We start from the raw sequence: 21,668 nt of genomic DNA, 5'->3' as shown, positions 1-21,668 counted from the left end.
GGATTTACAATAATCAGAGCTGACAGAAAAAAGAAACGAGGGGGGGGCTTAGCAATCATTGCCAGAAATGAACTTCAGATGAAGGGCTCCGAACTAGGGAGCACACCTGACTGCGAAACATTATCCTTCAATATCAAAATAACACACAATTATACCTTCAATGGCCTCCTGATTTACAGACCACCGAAAACCAAAACCAATCTGATGGCCACACTGAGCCCCTTCTTAGAGTCCAGTATACAACACTCTGACTTCACAGTTCTGGGGGATTTTAATTTCCACTTGGAAAAGGATGATGCAGGGACAGTAGCATTGATCGACGCAATGAACAACATGGCCCTCGCACAATTAGTGCACAGATATTACAACCCAAACTGAAAACTCGGTCCCTAGAAAAACACCCAAACCTTCATTTAACTTCCGCACACCGGAGAGAGAACAGGTCCTTCAAGTAAGCATGACTACGAACTCCGGAGCATTGTCAGACCCCTGCCCACCAAAAATGTTCCACCTCTTCCCAGAACTGCTTAGCGAGAAACTGGAAGAACTCATGGGCCACATAGTGAACCAAGGTATCTATCCCGACCCCTGGAAATTAACATCAGTCCTACCCCTGTTAAAAAAATCTAACCTAGACCCAGAAGAACCGGGAAATTACAGGCCAATAGCCAGGATTCCCTTCGGCGCCAAGGTGGTTGAGAAGATTTGGAATAAACAGCTTGCCCAGTTTATTGCCGAGGCAGACATCCTCGACCCGTCCCAGTACGGCTTCCGCGAGGGACACGGTACTGAGACGGCGCTGCTGATGGCGGTAGAAGAACTCAGGAGCGTGTTGGACGCCGGGGGGAAGGCAACTGATTTTATTAGACCTCTCGGCGGCCTTCGACACAGTAAATCACAACACGCTCCTGAACCGACTAGCAACAGCAGGAGTACATAAGGATGCACGAAAAATACTGGCATCTTTCTTAGATAAAAGAACCTTCACAGTGGAAATAGGAGGGATAAAATCTAAACCCTTCAATTCACCCTGTGGGGTTCCGCAGGGATCATCATTAAGCCCTACGCTTTTTAACCTATATGTAGCACCATTAGCCGGAATCATCAGGGCTTCAGGATTCTTGCCAGTATCGTACGCGGATGACACGCAAATTGTGGTGTCAATCAAAAATGATAGCTCAAATACCGCAGACAAATTTAAAAACTGCATGACGCAGGTAAGCCAGTGGATGGAGCAGAACTGCCTAAAATTGAATGGGGACAAGAGCGAGGTCATGATATTAGGAACAAATGCAGGAATATGGTCACCAGACTGGTGGCCGGCGGATCTGGGCAACTGTCCGTCACCCGTAACTAAAGTCAAAAACGTAGGCATCATGCTAGACAACAGGATCACCTTTGACGCCCAAACCAGCAAACTAGCATCCAATATGTGGTTCATCCTAAAAATGATTAGGAAACTAGTGCCATATATTCCTCTAGATTCCCGGAAAACAGTAGTGACCACCCTAGCCTTGTCAAGACTCGACTACGGGAACGCACTATATGCGGGGATGCAGGCACAACATTTAAACAAACTGCAACGCCTGCAGAACTCGGCAGCGCGATTAATCTTAAATGTCCCCAGAACAGAACACATTTCACACCATCTGGATACCTTACACTGGCTCCCACTGGCAAAACGAATAAGATTCAAATCATTATGCTTAACATACAAGGCCCTCCAAGGTACGGGCCCTCTGTTCCTCAGAACCCACCTAAAACTATACACCCCAACAAGAGAACTACGATCCAGCCAGGCAAAACTTTTACAAGCTCCTAGGTTCAAAAAGGCAAGATGGGGGGGCAGAAGTTCATACTGCATGCAGCAAAAGATTGGAATCGCCTTCCCCTTGCGATCAAGAACTGTACCTCCCTGATATCATTTAGAAAATCAGTAAAGACATGGCTCTTTAATCCTTGCTAAAACCCAGCTCCCGTGACACTAGGACACCATCTCTTTATGCAGCGCCAAGACGCCCATGAGCGCTTTACAAAACTACAAATCAAACACAGCAAAGCAGTTAGCACATTGGCAGTCCCTCTTGCAGCACAGCAGCTCTTCATCCTGGCAGAATTTCCTTAGAAAAACACACAAGATGATGGACGGAATGTTGCACAATGGCAAAACATTCACCCTCAGTCACAGATCTGGGTTTAATCCATTGTTATTTTGCTCACCAAGCTACCCCAGTTCAGATATGGCCATATGCAAATCAGTCTTGGCACTGTGCCTCATAGGAACAGTCCAGCCCAAACTGCCAAGCCATGTCTTCCCTGGACCGGAATCAAGCATCCTAGGACAGGTTTCTGGCTATCAGCCGTCTTCAAAATAACAATGGATTAAACCCAGATCTGTGACTGGGGGCGAATGTTTTGCCATTGTGCAACATTCCGTCCATCATCTTGTGTGTTTTGCTGTTCACCCTATGTGGGAAGGGTATGCCCAGACGTGGGTCCTGTGCTCACTACGCCACTGGATTCAAGCTATCCTGGCTAAAACATCCATGAGCTATCGTCTCAGTCTGAGAAGGTTGTAGCCCTTGGTTACACTAGTGTGTGACCAGGAGGAGACCCAGATGATGAAGCATGTCACCTCGGTGAGTGATGGGAATCCGTCCTTTTTAAAGGGTTTTCCTCTTTAAGGGCTTCCTCATTTAGGTTTGTCCTTCCTCTGTCTATAGCACCACTGAGTTGTAGGTCTTCAGCCATAGCATGTTTGACTCAGCATACCTGCTAATTTTTTCATGGTTTTGTAAGCTATTTTTGGGGAATATATCCACGCTGGTCTTTTAACGTTCCCTGAGACCATCCTTTCTGATTGAGTTGTTGATTTAAGACGGTTAACTTGTCAGGTCGAAATGGCAGTTTTAACTGAACACACAGGCTCTACAGTGGCAGGTCTGAGTCATGTTTGAAGGGCTACTGAAGGGGGTGGCACAATCAGTGCTGCAGGCCCACTAGCAGCATTTTATTTACAAGCCCTGGGAAAATGTAGTGCACTTTACTAGGGACGTATAAATAAATTAAATAAGCCAATTGTGGCTAAGCCAGGTTACCATGTTTAGAGTACAGAGTATATGCACTTTAGAACCGGTTAGCAGTGGTAAAGTGCCCAGAATACTAAAGCCAGCAGAAATGAAGTCAGCAAAACAGGAGGTCGGGAGGCACAAAGTCAGGGGAAAGCACGCCAAGGATGCCAGGGCTAACAATAAGAAAGTACACCTCACCTAGAACCTGCAATCACTACACTTATTCTTAGTCTAAGCAAATATGGAAGAGTTGCAAGACAACATCGAAACTTTACATGTCCACTCTAAACTCTGAACTCAGACTATAAACAGTAATCCCATGTCAAATTACTCTACCTGATCCTCAAGTTTCTTAGTTACTTTGGGGCATATTACCAAGCAATAGCGATAATTATCGCTATTGCTTGGTTAGAGACAAAATTTTACCGCTGAGCTGCGGCGATTTTTATCGCAGATAAACCTTGGTATTACCAAGGTTTAACGCAAATGCGATAAAAAACGGCCGCAATGCATGAATATCGCTGAAAAGTCAGCGATATTCATGCATTACCGAGCTAATGCTCTTAGCCATGTTATCCGCCTCCCATTGGATAACATGGCTAAGAACTGCTCAGGGCAGGTGTTAGCTTTTGGAGATATTCGCGCTTAGCGTGACTATCTCCAAAAGTTGGTAATAGGAGATAGCGATGTTAGCGACTGTTTCCAGTCACTAACATCTTAGCACGCCCAGTTTGCATGTCATTAGTGATAAATATCACTGACATGCAAAGTGGGGCCCAAGATGGTCGCTATCTCCTACTAGCTGTCGCTAACTGGTGTTAGCGACAGCTAGGTAATAGGGAGATAATTTTATCTCCGTTTTCTTGGCTTTTAAAGCCAAAAAAGCGGAGTTAAACCCCCTTGATAATATGCCCCTTTATCCCTCTTGGTACCTTGACTACGATTAATACAACTGTAAACAGCAGCCCCACATTCACTCCAAAATGAGTGGAATTTTCAATTGATCATTCCTGCCCAATTTGTTTGCACTGTACTGAGTTTGTTTCTTATTGTAAACAATATGGTAGGTCTTTGAAGTAAACAGATTGTATGTTTAGCTATAGAAGATCATGGCAAACATCTTGCTACATCAATATCACCCCTCTGCCACCCCCTGGGTCTGTCCAGACTGGCCCTCAAGAATCCTCCCAACCCAAGGTTCCAATGGACTCAAAGTGGTGATAAAGGGAGAGGGCAATATCATACAGATGTGTATGAGAACAAATGGAAAAACCTATCTAATATATGAGAATTATAGTAATTAATCAATTGAATTGGATTTGTAATGAGCACAGCTGTCTAGTGGGCTTTCTGTGCTAAACTATATATATAAAGCAATACTGACATATACACTTTGAAAGAAGATAATGTAAGTAGGTCAAGATAACATATAACATATCTTCCCCATAGACTTAAAAAAAAATTAAACAAACCTTAAATTGGATTTTCTTGGGGAACCCAGATTTGTAACTCTGTAAGACACAATGTCTTCAGGGTCAAGCAATTGCATGCGGCTAGATCCTTCTTCAGGGACCTGTCTGGAAGCTGATCAAGACATAATATTGTCTCCCACTGATACCGGAAGTGCTCCAACCCCTGAAAATTCAGAAGGAAGCCGAAGAATCACATCTTCAAGGAGCAGTCTACCCCAGCATAAATGGGTTTTACCTGCCATCTGCATCCTTGTAAAAGGAACTTAAAATGTGTCTCTGGGCCTTACTCACTGTCCAGAGCTCTGCTTCCAAGCTAAGTTTGAGTTGTACAAATACTTTTCCATCCATGTCAGTCCAATTCCTATACGATCTTCTATGTGCACATATATTGTATTTTGTGACCTGGATATCTGGTATGAGATTGGATTTATCATAAAACAGGGAGATAATGTGCGTAAAGCAAAGTATTGCATATAATCTGCAAATCTGAGGTTCGTAGCCTAACATGACAGACAAGTAAATTGACTCGTGTGTTGCAGAGTTATTTGTAAAATCTGCATTTCACATGTTCCAGTTCTGATACAATACCTCAATGGGGTGTGCACCTGCTGAAACCTCGCTCACAAAATGTTTGTGTAAGCTTCAAAGCAAGAATTTAAATCCGGGAAAGTTTTATCTCTATCTTTCTTACTTCTAAGATTGGTCAAATTTACCTGGAAAGATTTAATAAAATCAAATATTGGCACTGTCCACAGTGTCTGCTAGGTGGAGCTCATCTAAAAGTGCTATGATGACTGATTCATTACTTCCTCCAACCACGGTGACACCTCCACTCCCTGGGACTCCTACTCGCACATCCCACAGATATACAGAACCAGATCAGACCAACGGACGTCCTTTTACATCACTCCTATAGCATGGAACTACCTCTCACTCTGCATCAGAGCCTCCTCCTCTCTTCTTGATTTCCGCAAGAAGCTGAAGACCTGTTTTTTTAATTACCAACCTGCCATAGGCAGAGCTAGGCACACACACACGTTCATTACCAGGATACCCTCGCAGGCCATAGTATGCTTTACAAATACACAGAATATAACATAACAGTACCTCTGCTGGGCAGGAAACCTACTTGACCATTGTTCAATGATTCATTCACCTGCATACTTTGTATACATGCTGAGTACACATAGAGCTATGTCATAGATACAGAGCTCGAGAAGGTGAAATACTTTCATATACAAATGTATTTCCTGGCTATATTAATGATATTTATAAATCACGCTAATATCAATGTGCACTTGCTTCCACTGATGGGCAGCTGAGTTTGACCAAGCAGTGACAACAGTGTTCAATGATGTTGACATTGACTGTCAACACCTGCACCAGGCCAGGACACACTGATAAACTCCACAGGTGCCCCCTGCAGGAAGATTCTCAGAACAGCAGAGTACGCACCCCGCTCAGTTTCCGGTGTCCATGTAGCGCACAGGGCCACAGTTAGGACAAGTCAGCGGGGCCGTAACAAGGTGCTGGCATAAGAGTAGCCGTGGAAATCTGAATTTTGCTTGATTCCACTATCTGCCGGAACACCAGCACTGATGCACTTTTTACAAAATTACCTTCCGCACTTCACAATATATGTTGAATTGCCACAATCAATTCCTTAGTAAAGAAAATACTTTAGTCCTAGAGATTTAGGGGGTCATTAGGATGACGGGCGGACTTAGTCCGTCCGCCATCCTATCAAGACTCGGGACCACCCGCCATAAGGGCGGGGGTCCCATGGGTGGTATTAGGATGCGGCCGCCTCAGTGGCGGCCGCATCCTGCATTTATTACATTGTGGCGGCCGGTGCTCTCTGCACCGCCCGCCACAAAGCCATAAATGCATGTATGCATTTGCATACACAATGTGGCAGGCACCGCGCGGTGCCTACCGCATTGTATATGCAAATGCAGGGGGGTACCCGTGTGCACCCCCACCCCTCTTTCACTTTGGGGGCATGCAGGGGGCCCCCAAAGTGAAGACCGTATGTCTTTCCGTGGCGGCATTGCCGCCACGGAAAGACATTGAAAAATGCCCATCATAATATGGCTGGCGGTGTCTGATAGACACCGCCACCATATTATTCCTTTTCCGCCCCAGCCACAAGGCGACCGGGCGGAAAAGCGACAGACGGTCTTTCCGTCCGCCGAGGTCCCCCCGCCATACTAATATGCCGGGGGGGGAAACGGGTGTGGATGTCGGGCGGATTGCCCCCGCCAGGCTGGCGGTGGCTACTGCCAGCCTGGCGGGGGCAATCCGCCCGACATCATAAGGGGCCCCTTAATGTTCACTTGGAAAACAATCCACCTACACTAACTACTGACTGAATTTAGAAGTAGCAGCCTTAGATCAGCAGCTGCTACTCTCTGGGTGAATCACATTGTTATGTTTTTTTAACCAAAGATGATGGGATATATTGCTGTAAAAGGCCATAAAATATGGAATTATCTCCATGGGGCAATCTGCAAAGAAAATGTTATCAAATATATAGTCATTTCAAAAACCTTCCTGGTGGTGGTGTGCTGTGGGGTACCTTTGGGACAGGATACAGAGTGCCATGGAACCCTTTACGGCCCAGCCCTTGGAGGTGTGCAGTTGATGACTACACTCTTTTCTCAGGGAACGTGTGCCCCATTCCTTTTGGTGAGGGGTGCTTCAAAGAAAAAAACACTGGCAAAGCTAGTAGGTCAACAAATGTATCACACACATTCACAAATGCCTACCCTATTGACTCTGCCAGTGCTGGGAAAAAGTAGTAAAAATAGTTTTTTTCTCTTTAGAATGCATATAGGATATAAAGAGTTGAATTTGATAAACAGTGTATTATTTGAGTGTACTTTTCAGATGTAAAATAGTCCATCATGGTTTCCAATGGAATCACTTCCTGGAAAGTGGAATGATACACCTACTAGTCAATAGCATCAGGTGACAGAGCGATACTCTTCTGCGTAAGACCAAAGCCCACTCTCTGTATATTTAAAAGAATCAGTATCAATAAAACGTGCAGTCAGTTACGCTGTTAAGACAAACCCAAAAAAGCTTAACACAATATCTGCCCCAGAGCTTGCTTTCAGGCCATCCATCAATGGTTGGTTGGGATGTTGGAGAAACATGGCGCGGAAGAAGAACCACTGCCCGTTGTTCCTCTACTCATTGTTTTCAGCACATCCACAATCCCAAGAGTGCTGTAACCGAGCTCAGAGCCTCGGTATGGGCTGAGCGCCTCCGCGGCGCTGTGCCCATGCTGGTATCAGGACTCACACACTCAATCATTCCTCTGCATCCAAAGACTTGCACAAACAGTGGGTCATCTGTTTTTTTCAGTGCTCTTAACACAATCTGATTCTGCAAAAGTAGCTTAAATTACTTTTAAAATGGGTTGTTTTTGAGATATATGAGTAGCATATGATGTTTGTCCAACCAGAAGTCTAAATATGGATCTCTTTGGCTTCGAAAAGGAAATCCTTCTTTCCACTTGACTGTTCTGACTTCCAGAGACTGCTAGCCCAACCTGCTACAGACTGATAAGGTGCTGTAATCAACAGGAGGAAGCCATAAAATGTATATCAAATGTGGATGTTGGAACACGATACGTAAACACCCCTATTGAAGTATTAAATACAATGAACCACCTGGTCAGGTCATGCATTCAAAGCTTTTGTGTTGTGTTTCAGATTACTTATTACATATACGATGTTTATTATAATGATTTTCTGTGGCTACAGCAACAAATTATAATTATATCAAAATATAGGATGGTATATTGTGTTGCAATGAAGAGCACCACATTATTGTTGAATAAGTTCCCCGTTGTGTATGGATATCATTCTTAAGTTGGAGTTGACTCTTGAGTGCATTATGTAGGGTATCTATCAATTTTCGAACATCAATATCTGTACAGGACCACCTCCTCACCACAACCAGTCTACCAACCCGATCCAAGAAGCTGGTACCCTTGGCATCTCTGCCAATGGATGGACTCGGCTCACCCCACACCAGCTTCAGGTGAAGCATTCTTTGACGACTCATGTTCTACTGAGCTTTATTATTCCACCTCAGGGCGCTTAGATTGCCCTGAATCTAAGCTTTCACCTACACCATCCAGGACCCTATATGTATGAGCTGTTCTTCCTTACCTCTGAAGCCCTGTTGGCTTCTGATGAGCTCAATGCCATGTAGTAACCCAATTACATACAATGCTAATGTATTGCTCTCTCTGTTGTTCAACCATTTCCTTACTTAGCCACCCTATATTAATATTTATATACCCTAGTGTGGTCAGACTCTTTTGCACTGTCTTCTGCTTGTCCATATATCTCTCTGAATGTTACCCTCCTTATTACCCCATGTACCCCTCATGTTTTTACAGTCTAGTCTTACACTATATAAGGCTCCTGTTCATATCTACTGATGATAGGATGTGCCCACACCACCATAGCCTACATCTTACCTATGGCCACTTAAAACTAATATATCAGTTCTCCCTTCACATGTATTTATGGGCTAACCTTTTTTCCGTAAGCAGCAAACATTCTATATGTGCGACATGTTTTATAACATGTAAATGTAAAACCACCTACACATTTTGCTAAATTATCCTGCATTGCCTCTTTAATGCCGCCTGCCTGTGCCTACCATGAAATATATATTTGTATACTGGGTGTATTTTTTAATCTCCATACTCTTAATCCTGCAGTGCCAGCTCCACGCTTTAGAAAGCAAAGTTTAATGAAGTGACATTAAATAAATAAGGTGACATGTTAGCACTGTACAAAACTCATGAATATAAGTAACATAAATAAAAACTATAAATATATCTGTGCATAAGTATGCCAGTGATGTTGTGGTACCTCAAATACAAACTCACGTCAAAGACCCACCTCGTCCTAATGATATCAGAAAATAAATAAAAAAAAAAAAACCTTTTCATTACTATGGCCCTTGGGTATTCCAATTTGAGCGTGTTAGGTGATTTTAAGTCACAGGTCTATGTGCTCTCAGATAATGCTGGGAGGGCTTTGGTTGATGCCTTCAATGTCCCAGTTTGTCAAGTACTCACCAAAGTGGCACCTGCTTAATCTCATAATTTCCTGTCTTTCCTCGTCGCCTAAGCCGCCTCTTACCTTGGTATGGTCAGATCAGTTCTTCATCCCCATTCAATGGGAGACAGTGATAAGGAAACTCCAAATTGCCTCCCAGGTCGTATCGGAAGTAAAGCTCAGGACTAAAATTAAGGCAGATGATATGCATTGATTCTTGACGTCCTCCCAAACGTTGTTCTCTGGTCATATAGATGATGACGCTATGCCATTCAATGACTGGCTGCAGGAGGCTGCGGCTCTCTTTGCCCATACTTAGCAAATGTATTCTAAACCTAAAGGTCCACTGGCTAACCTGGTTTTCATCGGATCTTCTGGTTATGAAAAGACAGGGTAAGCATTTGGTGAGACAGTGGCAGAGGAACCATAGCCCGGACTACAAGATTCACTACAAACTAGCCATGAGGGAATACTATAAGGCTATAAACCTTGCCAAGAACTGCTTCTATATGTCCCACATTGAAGACACTTAAAGTTCTCCCAAGGAAATTTGGTTCAACTAGTAAAATCATTTTTGCATCCTGTAGCTTGCAATCTGCTGATGAAGAACTCAGACACCTGGTGCGAGCAACTATCTTCCTTCTTTGAGGATACAATTTTGAGACTGTACAATGAGTTGGCTGATTCAGCAGGTGTTAATAATCCCCAGGAAACTGTTGACCCTGGCTTAAATCTGACTGTGACCTGCTTGTTAAACATCTTCAATCCCATTTCTTTGAAGGATATTCAATTGGCATTGATGAAGCGAGCTTCAGAAAATATTTTATTCTGACTTGTGAATTCAATTCCCTATAACATGAACTAATCAATTAATGAATTGTTGCATGATATATTTGATTAATCCAATCTAGATTAAGTTTGCATCACACATGAACACGCGGGAACTAATAACATGTGCTTTTGTTGCATTTGCAAGTCTGTTTTGTGACACATGATTAATATTGTTTTGTTTGTTATGTCTGTCCTATTGTCTTTGTCACTATTAATATGCGGCTGATCATTCATGGCATGTGTTTCATTATATGTGCTTACATGTTTGTCCTATGTTGTGATTGTCTGTCTGTGAAACATTTAATCATCTTTTAATACTTTCAGATTCATAAAGCTGGACTATATGAAGAATGGTAGATATTTTATGTGCTGCTTTATTTGTTTGCTTCTGCTAGTTGTCATTTATTAATGGGTTAATCACTAGCAGGGAAGGGTGGGTAACAGAAGGGTTTGTTTTACCTGAATTAATCACTCTTTTTGTGTTTGTTTAATTATTAGCCTGATTGTGGTTTGAGGCCTAGCCTTAGTTCTGGTTCTGAAGAAAAGCTGGTCGGCCTGTACGTGAGCAGAGTTGGAGCCAAGTGCAGTCATCTTGGAAACTTTCCATGGAACTTTGCTTTTGCATAACCTTTGAAAAAGACTGTGGCTCTAACAAAAGAGACTTATTCATGAACTGCTCTGGATGTTCTTTTCTCAAGGCCGAGGAAATGGCAGGGATGATTTTGCCGAGCTCTGGTGGAAGTCAGAGAAGCAACTTTTTAATTTGTTGCAAAGACACTCGGAAGCTGATGTCACTCTATGTCAATGAACAATAGTATGGTGACGCTTACACCCTGGACGAGGTGGTTTTGGTGGTCTGACAGACAGCAACCAATCACAGTGCTGAACTTTCAGAAAAGAATTACATTTTAGTTAGATTAGCAAGCAAATAGGGTATAAAAATTGGCCTCTTGAAAGGAACGGGGCTGACTGTTTCTTGAGGGCGAAGTGCTGTTCGATTTTCCATGGACTTGTAAGCATTCAACTGTTTATTCATTATTTTCCTTTTCAGGTCAGAAAGCTAACTTAGGATTTAGGGCCATGTTTTCTTTAAATTCATTATTTCATACAATGTTGAACTGTCAGATTTTGAGCCAATGATAAATGCATTAAAATTCAATTAAATAAAAATAAATGTTTGATATTAATAAAGAACTAATAAAGTTTATGCAATTTTGAGAATTTTAAAATAAACTTTTAAAATGTGACGTCATATATAAAGAATTTCTGTTGGAGCGCTGGAACAATTTTTGGTAGCTTCGTACGGTTATATGTTGTTTTTGACATACATGTTACATATATGTTGGTATAGTCATAGGATTAATGTTTAACATATTTTGAGATTTTATTTGATTTTGTCAAATGTTATATGTAGTGTTAGACCTGACACCTTTTGGCGTGATTCTTCCCCCATATTTTGCCTCTGACTCATGTGTTTTGATGCTGTGCTGGATTTCGTTTTTGCTGATTTAGATGCTTTGGACACTCTGCCACTGCTGATCAGTGTCAGAGTGTAAGTGCTCCTTCTGTAAATTGTGATATTGATTGAGTATACCTAATTGGCATGTTTGTATCACCACGAAGTCCCTAGTAGAGGGCACTGTGTGTGCCAGGGCTGGTGATGACAAATGCTACTAGTGGGCCTGCAGCGCAGATTGCGCCACCCACATGGGTAGCTTTAAAATGGTGACTCAGGCCTGCCAGCGCAGAGCCTGTGTGCAGTCAGTGACTGCCATGTCAGCCTGGCCAGTGTCCCCACTGGCTAGGCCTAACCCTTCCCTGTCTGTGCACATCAGTCACCCCTATGGAAGGCTCCAGGTACCCCCCTGGGCAGGGTGCAGTGTATGGATAAGGTAGAGCATGTGCTAGTGCAGGTAATATGCTCTGGTAGTGGGCTGCAGCCATTTTGTGTGCTCACTGCTGTAAGGCTATCTTGCTCCATAGAGTAATATGGAGGGGGCTGGGCCCATGTGATACCAGCCTATCTCCCCATAGGAACAAGATGGGACATAAGTGAAAGATATCCCTGGACTCAGAATTTAATGAGGCCTCCATGCACAAAGACTTCAAAGACATTGAGGGGTATAAGGGAAGGACCCCTGACTACAGGAGATCAGATTCTGAAATTCTGCAACCAAGAAGGAACCTCTGCTGGAAGGAGGACAGCTAGGGAACTAAAGGAAGACTGCCTTGCTGTGTGCTCTAAGGGCTGACCTGTTCTACTGTCTACCTGGAAGCTGAGGAGAAGAAAAGGGGCTTTGCTGTGTGCTGTGACCCTGCCTACTTGAAACTGCCAAGACTCTGCTGTGTGCTGTGTCTACAACTGAATCTCCAAGGGCCTGAGAAGAGCTGGCCTCCTGTTGGGAACCCAGGACTAAAGGTTCCTAAAGCTATCCCAGAAAACGGCTGAAAAATCGTGCTGTTGGGACCCGAGACGCGTGGTGCTGGACTGCGGAGCCTGAGGAAGGGATCGGTGTGCTCATCGGCACCTTAACCGTGAGGGTCGGAGGCTTGTGGAGCCTCCCCTCGTGAAATCTGCTCCCAGGTGGTGGCAAGGTCGAGAGGGGGGTCTAGTCGAGATCAGCGCCCTTGGAAACCCTTTGCCGCCAAATCACCACCGCGGCCTGGGGCCAGGAAACCCCCCCGCAATCTGCTCCGAGGTCCAGGAGCTGCCGCGGCGAAGAACGAAGCCGCCGCGACCCCATTGGCTGAGGGAGCCGAGCCCCCTCACTAACGCCGCGACGGGATTGGCCCGCGCAGCGCAGCGTCATCAGCTGTGGTTTGCCGTGATTGGCTGAGCCTGCGGAGCGTCATCGGCGAGGCCGCGCTGCCATTGGTTGGCGGCCTCGCGCTCAGAGGGGCTCGACTAGAGGGCCGCGACAGGATAGGCTGCCTCCGCTGAAGCTGCGGGAGGTGCCGAAGAATTGCCGTAATAACCGCCGGGACCGGGGAAGAGCTCTGACCCCGCCGAGGGACTTGGAAGCGTCCCGCACCCCTGGCCAGCCATCCCCCCATCAGGTGAGCCTCACCGCCTCCCCCGCCGCTTGTTGGATTGTCGAGAGCGGGCGGGAGAGGAAAGGGGACCGGCCGGGGCGGGGACGCGTGCAATCTGCACGGCTGGTGCGCCTTGGTGCGCCTGAGTCCCAGGAAGACGCGAGGCTGCCCCGGAGACGAGAAAGAGTCCCTGGGCCTCGCGAGGGAGTGGAATCAGCGCTTGAAGCCCATAGTTATAAGTACACGTGGGCCTTGTGTTTACTGCTCGTCTTGAGAGCGGTGGGAATAGAAATCAGGGGCATATTTATAGGCCTGATTTAAGAGACTAGAGACTATTTTTTGTTGTTATGGTTTGGAACCTGAGACTATTGTTTTGAATGACCAGAACTGCCTATTTTACAAGTACCATCCTAGAAATTAAGTGCAACCTTTAAGCTAAAATGCGATGTGTTCTAAAGAAGTGATTATCATGCAACTGCTTCATTTCCCTGCTGAAACTAGATAACGTTATATTTTATATATACTTACCTGTGTGGTCTCAGTTTGTGGTGGATTGGGGATTGTTGCGGTGTTAAGTGCAAATGTTATCCACATTGCCTCCGAGTTTAGCCTAGACTGCTCGCGCCATGCTACCTAGAGGGTGAGCAGGGGTTATCTCAGAGGGTTATTCCGTCGCCCTGACCGGAACTAGGGGTACCTACTTGGGCCAAGGTACTTACCTTTGCCAACCAGAGACTCCCGGTTCTAACATTGGTGGCTCGCGGTGCGGATTGTGAACTAATGATTGCACTTGACCTGCAGTGATTTCTTGTACATCACTAGTCTAGTTTAGTGGAACAGGTTGCGCAGGATTTTTTCTTTTTGGTGAAACCTTTTTAGTTGAAAAAGGGTAGGAGGTACCATGTCTCAGAACACGCAAAGCATGAATGTAGAAGTGGAAGTGGAATTTGACATCAACGAGTTGCTCACCTATAACAAGGAGCAACTGAGAAAAGTCTGCAGACAGCTTGAATGCCCAGTAAGGGGCGGCGCAAATAAGGAAGAGCTACGGACAGCTCTGAGGGCCTGGTGGGAGGCCAAACATGGTGCCCCGGAAGCTGCTACTGGAGGGGGAGACACACAGGAGAATGGGTTTTTGCCCAGTGAATTGCCAGTGAGGAAGCCAGGGTCTAGGACCGGCAGCGACCACTCCAGTAGGGGTATGTCTCCAGAGGAAATAGAGGAGAATCAGCGAGTTAGGGCCCATGAGATTGAGCTTTTGAAGCTCAGAGCAGAAGCCGATGAGAAGAGGCTGCGCCTAGAAGTTGAGAAAGAGGCGCAGGAGAGAGCGGCGCAGGAGAGAAGACATGCTCTCGCTTTGGAGGAGAAGAAGCTCCAATTGGCTCATGAGAGGAGCATGAAGGAATTGGATTTCAAATATAAAGAGAGGGGGTCCAGTTCTAATGGTGGCAGCGCACAACCAGTACAGGCGGGTAAAGTATACATACCAAAGGATCTGGTACAGAATTATCAGAGGGGTGAGGATATTTATGCGTGGTTCAGAGCGTATGAACTTGCCTTAAAGATGAATGAGGTGCCTGAGAAGAATTGGGGAGCAGGATTGTGGAAGCATTTTGAGGCCTCAGGGAGGGATGTTTTGGCACCCTTAGACGCGAAGGATGCTTTATCCTACTCCGCCATGAAGGAGGCTTTGTGCCTCAGGTATGGGCTCACTGCAGAACAGTACCGCCAGAAGTTTAGGAACTTCAAGAAGCTTGATTCAAGTACTTGGGTGGAGTGTGTGAGTATGTACACGCGTGCACTGGAAGGTTGGATGAAGGGCAGCAAAGTTACTGATTATGTGGGGTTGTGTCACTTGATTAGTAGGGAGCACTTAAGTAGTTTGTGTGTCCCAGAGCTGTGCCAGCATCTTTTGGATAGTAAGTTAACTGATCCCAGTGAGCTTGCTAAAGAGGCGGACCGGTGGACTAGCACCAGGGTCCACAAGGGGGTGGTAAGTACCCCAGCCAAAGGTGGACAGGGTCCCCAGCAGAAGAGTGGGGCGGACACGGGTAATCAAAAGGAGTCTTCTAGAGGGCCCCAAAGTAGTTCCCCAGAGAAGGTGTCTCAACCCCCCAAGTCTAAGAAGTCCTGGCCCCATAAGGGCCCGCAGGACAAGAAGACCCTCACTTGCTATGCATGTAGGGAGGTGGGGCACATTGCTCCAAACTGTCCAAAGAAGAAATCTGCACCCACTGGTGCTCCAGCTCCAGCTCCGGCGATAGCCAGTGTAGCTTTGGGAGGGGATTTGATTTCTAGTGGGGAGGAGGGGTTAGCATTGATGACCCTTGTCTCTCTAGGAGACCAAGAGATGGCCCAGGAAACCTTGCTGCCCCAAAACACTAAGAAATACGGGCAGAAGGTGACCATCAATGGACAGGTGGTGGAGGCTCTGAGAGACACAGGGGCCAGCGTGACATCTGTTAGGTGTCAGTGGGTGTCTGAAGAGCAAATTGTTCCCCAGGTACTCCGGCCTGTGGTGGCAGCTGACAGTTCAGTGCGCTACTGCAGGCTGGCGAAAGTTCCATTTGAATGGGGAGGAGTCTCCGGTATTTTGGAGATTGTTGTAAGTGATGCCTTGCCTGTAGATTGTCTATTAGGTAATGACCTGGAGAGCTCCCCATGGAAGGAGGTGGAGCACAGGACTCACTTGGAGATGTTGGGTTTGCCTGCGTGGATCTGTGTGTCCACCCGTGCAATGACAGCCAGAGAGGGCGGTCTAGCAAAACTGGAGCCTGGAACAGTGGCCCAGGGACCTGCCAAGAGAGGAAGGGGTAGAGGGCGCGGGAAACCGGCCCCCACTGTTCCCACGGTCCAGGAGGAGGCAGACCCGGAAGGGGATGCCCTGGAACCTACAGGGGAGCAGGTGGCCGAACTAGGGGAATTGCCTGAGCTGTCCCAGTGGCAGCAAGAGGGTGGTCCCTCCAGGGAGGAATTCTGCCAGGCTCAGAAGGAGTGCCCTTCTCTCATTGGTGTGCGGCAGCAGGCTGCCGACCAGGCCGCAGGCCTGGGGTCCAAGGAGCATTTGATCTATTGGGAGGATGACTTACTTTATAGTGAGCCTAAGTTCGCTGAGCCCGGTGCAGCCCGTGTGCTGGTGGTACCGGAGCGCTTCAGGAACTTCCTCCTGGGTCTGGCTCATGACGTGCCTCTCGCAGGACATCTGGGGCAAGACAAGACCTATCACAGGCTTGTCACCCATTTCTACTGGCCCCAGATGAAGACACACGTCTCTGCCTTTTGTAAATCTTGCCAGACTTGTCAGGCCAGTGGCAAGAGTGGAGGGAAGCGCGTGGCCCCCCTCCAACCCTTTCCCGTGGTGAGCACCCCTTTTGAGCGGGTGGGCATTGACATCGTGGGGCCCCTGGATCCCAAGACAGCCCTAGGCAACAGGTTTATCCTGGTCTTGGTGGACCATGCCACTCGGTACCCGGAAGCCCTTCCGCTCAGGACAGTCACCGCCCCAGTGGTGGGCCGTGCCCTGATGGGGATCTTTTCCCGGGTGGGATTTCCGAAGGAGGTCGTTTCGGACCGCGGGACAAACTTCATTTCTAAGTATATGAAGTCCCTGTGGAGTGAGTGTGGGGTGACCTACAAATTCACCACTCCTTACCACCCTCAAGGAAATGGTTTGGTTGAGAGATTCAACCGCACATTGAAGGGCATGATCATGGGCCTGGAAGAGCCCATGAGGCGGAAATGGGATGTCTTGTTGCCATGCCTGTTGTTTGCCTACAGGGAGGTGCCTCAGAAATCCTTAGGGTTCAGTCCCTTTGAGTTGCTGTATGGCCACCCTGTCAGAGGGCCTCTGGCTCTGGTGAAGGAGGGGTGGGAGAAATCCCATGGGAAAACCCCTCAGGATGTGTTCAGCTATGTGCTGGCCATTCGCAACCAGACCAAGCGCTTCAGGAAGCTCGCTCAAGAGAACCTGGAGGCTAGCCAGGAGGAAATGAAGAGGTGGTATGACCAGAACACTTCTCTGGTTGAGTTCCAACCTGGTCAGAAGGTGTGGGTGATGGCGCCAGTGGAGCCTTGTGCGCTCCGTGACAAGTGGTCTGGCCCATATGAGGTGGTTGAGCGCAAGAGCGAGGTTACCTATTTGGTTAACCTGAAGACTCCCAGGCAGCCCCTGAGAGGGCTACATGTGAACCGCCTCAAACCCCACTTTGAGAGGACTGAAGTAACTATGCTCATGGCTACAGATGTTGGAGGGGAGGAGGATAGTGATCCTCTCCCTGACCTCCTGGCAGTCAAGGAGCAAGATGGGTCAGTGGATGGTGTGGTCCTCTCCCCCACCCTGACCCCAGAACAGCAGGAGGACTGTCGCCAAGTCTTGGGTCAGTTCGCCCCACTGTTCTCCCTGACCCCAGGTGTCACCAAGTGGTGCGTCCACGACGTGGACACTGGAGACAGCATGCCTGTGAAACAGAAGTTTTACAGGGTGGCTGACAAGGTCAGAGCCAGCATCAAGGAAGAAGTTTCCAAGATGTTGGCGCTTGGGGTTATTGAGCCCTCCAGCAGCCCCTGGGCTAGCCCAGTGGTCTTAGTGCCTAAGAAAGCTGCTACCCCCGGTGGCACCCCACAACTTCGGTTCTGTGTGGACTACCGTGGGCTCAATGCGGTCACCAAGACTGACGCGCACCCCATCCCCAGAGCTGATGAGCTGGTGGATCGGTTGGGAGCTGCCCAGTACCTGAGTACTTTTGATTTGACTTCAGGGTACTGGCAGATTGCCTTAACTGACGGGGCAAAGGAGAGGTCAGCATTTTCAACGCCAGAAGGACACTTCCAGTTTCGTGTCATGCCCTTTGGGTTGAAAAATGCTCCCGCCACATTTCAGAGATTGGTCAACCAGGTACTGGCAGGGCTGGAGCAATTCAGCGCAGCCTACCTGGATGACATTGCGGTGTTCAGCTCCACTTGGGAGGAACACCTGCAACACCTCACTGAAGTGTTGAAGGCTCTGCAGAAGGCAGGCCTCACTATCAAGGCCAGTAAATGCCAGATAGGGCAGGGATCTGTGGTGTACTTGGGACACCAGGTGGGGAGCGGCAAGGTGGCGCCCCTACAGGCAAAAATTGATACCATTCTGGCTTGGGAACCCCCCAAGACTCAGACGGAGGTGAGAGCCTTTCTTGGTCTCACGGGGTATTACAGACGGTTTGTCAAAGGCTATGGCACCATTGTGGCCCCTTTGACAGAGCTGACATCTAGGAATCAGCCCAGGAAAGTGAATTGGACTGAGGCCTGTCAAACTGCTTTTGACACCCTCAAAACTGCCATGTGCACAGCACCGGTGCTTAAGGCACCTGACTTTTCCAGTGAGTTCATTGTGCAAACTGACGCTTCAGAGCAAGGCGTGGGAGCAGTACTCTCACAGATCAATGATGAGGGAGGAGACCAACCTGTGGCTTTCATTAGCCGGAGGCTAATCCCCAGGGAACAGAAATGGAGTGCCATCGAAAGAGAAGCTTTCGCTGTGGTCTGGGCTCTGAAGAAGCTGAGGCCCTACCTGTTTGGGACTCACTTCCGCGTTCAGACCGACCACAGGCCCCTCAGATGGTTAATGCAGATGAGGGGTGAGAATCCAAAATTGTTGAGGTGGTCCATTTCCCTACAGGGGATGGATTTTACGGTGGAGCACCGCCCTGGGACAGAACACGCCAATGCTGACGGTCTGTCCAGATTCTTCCGCCTTAGTGATGAGGACTCCCAAGAGGTTGGGTAGTTCTCCCCACTTTCAGCTGGAGGGGACACGTGTTAGACCTGACACCTTTTGGCGTGATTCTTCCCCCATATTTTGCCTCTGACTCATGTGTTTTGATGCTGTGCTGGATTTCGTTTTTGCTGATTTAGATGCTTTGGACACTCTGCCACTGCTGATCAGTGTCAGAGTGTAAGTGCTCCTTCTGTAAATTGTGATATTGATTGAGTATACTTAATTGGCATGTTTGTATCACCACGAAGTCCCTAGTAGAGGGCACTGTGTGTGCCAGGGCTGGTGATGACAAATGCTACTAGTGGGCCTGCAGCGCAGATTGCGCCACCCACATGGGTAGCTTTAAAATGGTGACTCAGGCCTGCCAGCGCAGAGCCTGTGTGCAGTCAGTGACTGCCATGTCAGCCTGGCCAGTGTCCCCACTGGCTAGGCCTAACCCTTCCCTGTCTGTGCACATCAGTCACCCCTATGGAAGGCTCCAGGTACCCCCCTGGGCAGGGTGCAGTGTATGGATAAGGTAGAGCATGTGCTAGTGCAGGTAATATGCTCTGGTAGTGGGCTGCAGCCATTTTGTGTGCTCACTGCTGTAAGGCTATCTTGCTCCATAGAGTAACATGGAGGGGGCTGGGCCCATGTGATACCAGCCTATCTTCCCCTAGGAACAAGATGGGACATAAGTGAAAGATATCCCTGGACTCAGAATTTAATGACACATCTTTTAGTGAAGGGTGTTTTTAAATCCTGTGTTGCAGAATAGCACTTTTAGAAAGAGGCTGTTCTCTTGTCTAAACCTTTCTGTGTGCCTGGGTTTGTGGAATGCCTGCCTGGTCTGGATGTGACAGGGAGGGGCTGCAGAGCCCCAGAGGAGAGGGTCGGAGCCATCCCGGGGATGAAAGGGCACATCTGCCTGCCGGGGAGGAGGGAGGAAGGAATGCCTGATAAGTGCTGAGCTGCGCCTGCCTACCTCCCCCACGTTAGCTCTCTCCTGGTGGTCAACTGACACCCCTGGCCCTGAAGCTGACAGGAAGAAGAAAACCAGAGACACCTCAGTGCTCCGCAACCCCCAGAACTGGTTTAGACTGGACCAAGGGCCTCCATGCACAAAGACTTCAAAGACATTGAGGGGTATAAGGGAAGGACCCCTGACTACAGGAGATCAGATTCTGAAATTCTGCAACCAAGAAGGAACCTCTGCTGGAAGGAGGACAGCTAGGGAACTAAAGGAAGACTGCCTTGCTGTGTGCTCTAAGGGCTGACCTGTTCTACTGTCTACCTGGAAGCTGAGGAGAAGAAAAGGGGCTTTGCTGTGTGCTGTGACCCTGCCTACTTGAAACTGCCAAGACTCTGCTGTGTGCTGTGTCTACAACTGAATCTCCAAGGGCCTGAGAAGAGCTGGCCTCCTGTTGGGAACCCAGGACTAAAGGTTCCTAAAGCTATCCCAGAAAACGGCTGAAAAATCGTGCTGTTGGGACCCGAGATGCGTGGTGCTGGACTGCGGAGCCTGAGGAAGGGATCGGTGTGCTCATCGGCACCTTAACCGTGAGGGTCGGAGGCTTGTGGAGCCTCCCCTTGTGAAATCTGCTCCCAGGTGGTGGCAAGGTCGAGAGGGGGGTCTAGTCGAGACCAGCGCCCTTGGAAACCCTTTGCCGCCAAATCACCACCGCGGCCTGGGGCCAGGAAACCCCCCCGCAATCTGCTCCGAGGTCCAGGAGCTGCCGCGGCGAAGAACGAAGCCGCCGCGACCCCATTGGCTGAGGGAGCCGAGCCCCCTCACTAACGCCGCGACGGGATTGGCCCGCGCGGCGCAGCGTCATCAGCTGTGGTGTGCCGTGACTGGCTGAGCCTGCGGAGCGTCATCGGCGAGGCCGCGCTGCCATTGGTTGGCGGCCTCGCGCTCAGAGGGGCTCGACTAGAGGGCCGCGACAGGATAGGCTGCCTCCGCTGAAGCTGCGGGAGGTGCCGAAGAATTGCCGTAATCACCACCGGGACCGGGGAAGAGCTCTGACCCCGCCGAGGGACTTGGAAGCGTCCCGCACCCCTGGCCAGCCGTCCCCCCATCAGGTGAGCCTCACCGCCTCCCCCGCCGCTCGTTGGATTGTCGAGAGCGGGCGGGAGAGGAAAGGGGACCGGCCGGGGCGGGGACGCGTGCAATCTGCACGGCTGGTGCGCCTTGGTGCGCCTGAGTCCCAGGAAGACGCGAGGCTGCCCCGGAGACGAGAAAGAGTCCCTGGGCCTCGCGAGGGAGTGGAATCAGCGCTTGAAGCCCATAGTTATAAGTACACGTGGGCCTTGTGTTTACTGCTCGTCTTGAGAGCGGTGGGAATAGAAATCAGGGGCATATTTATAGGCCTGATTTAAGAGACTAGAGACTATTTTTTTTTGTTATGGTTTGGAACCTGAGACTATTGTTTTGAATGAC

Source organism: Lissotriton helveticus, chromosome 10 (genome assembly GCF_964261635.1).
Source record: "Lissotriton helveticus chromosome 10, aLisHel1.1, whole genome shotgun sequence".
Taxonomy (NCBI): domain Eukaryota; kingdom Metazoa; phylum Chordata; class Amphibia; order Caudata; family Salamandridae; genus Lissotriton; species Lissotriton helveticus.
Note: the sequence above shows the minus strand (reverse complement) of the source record.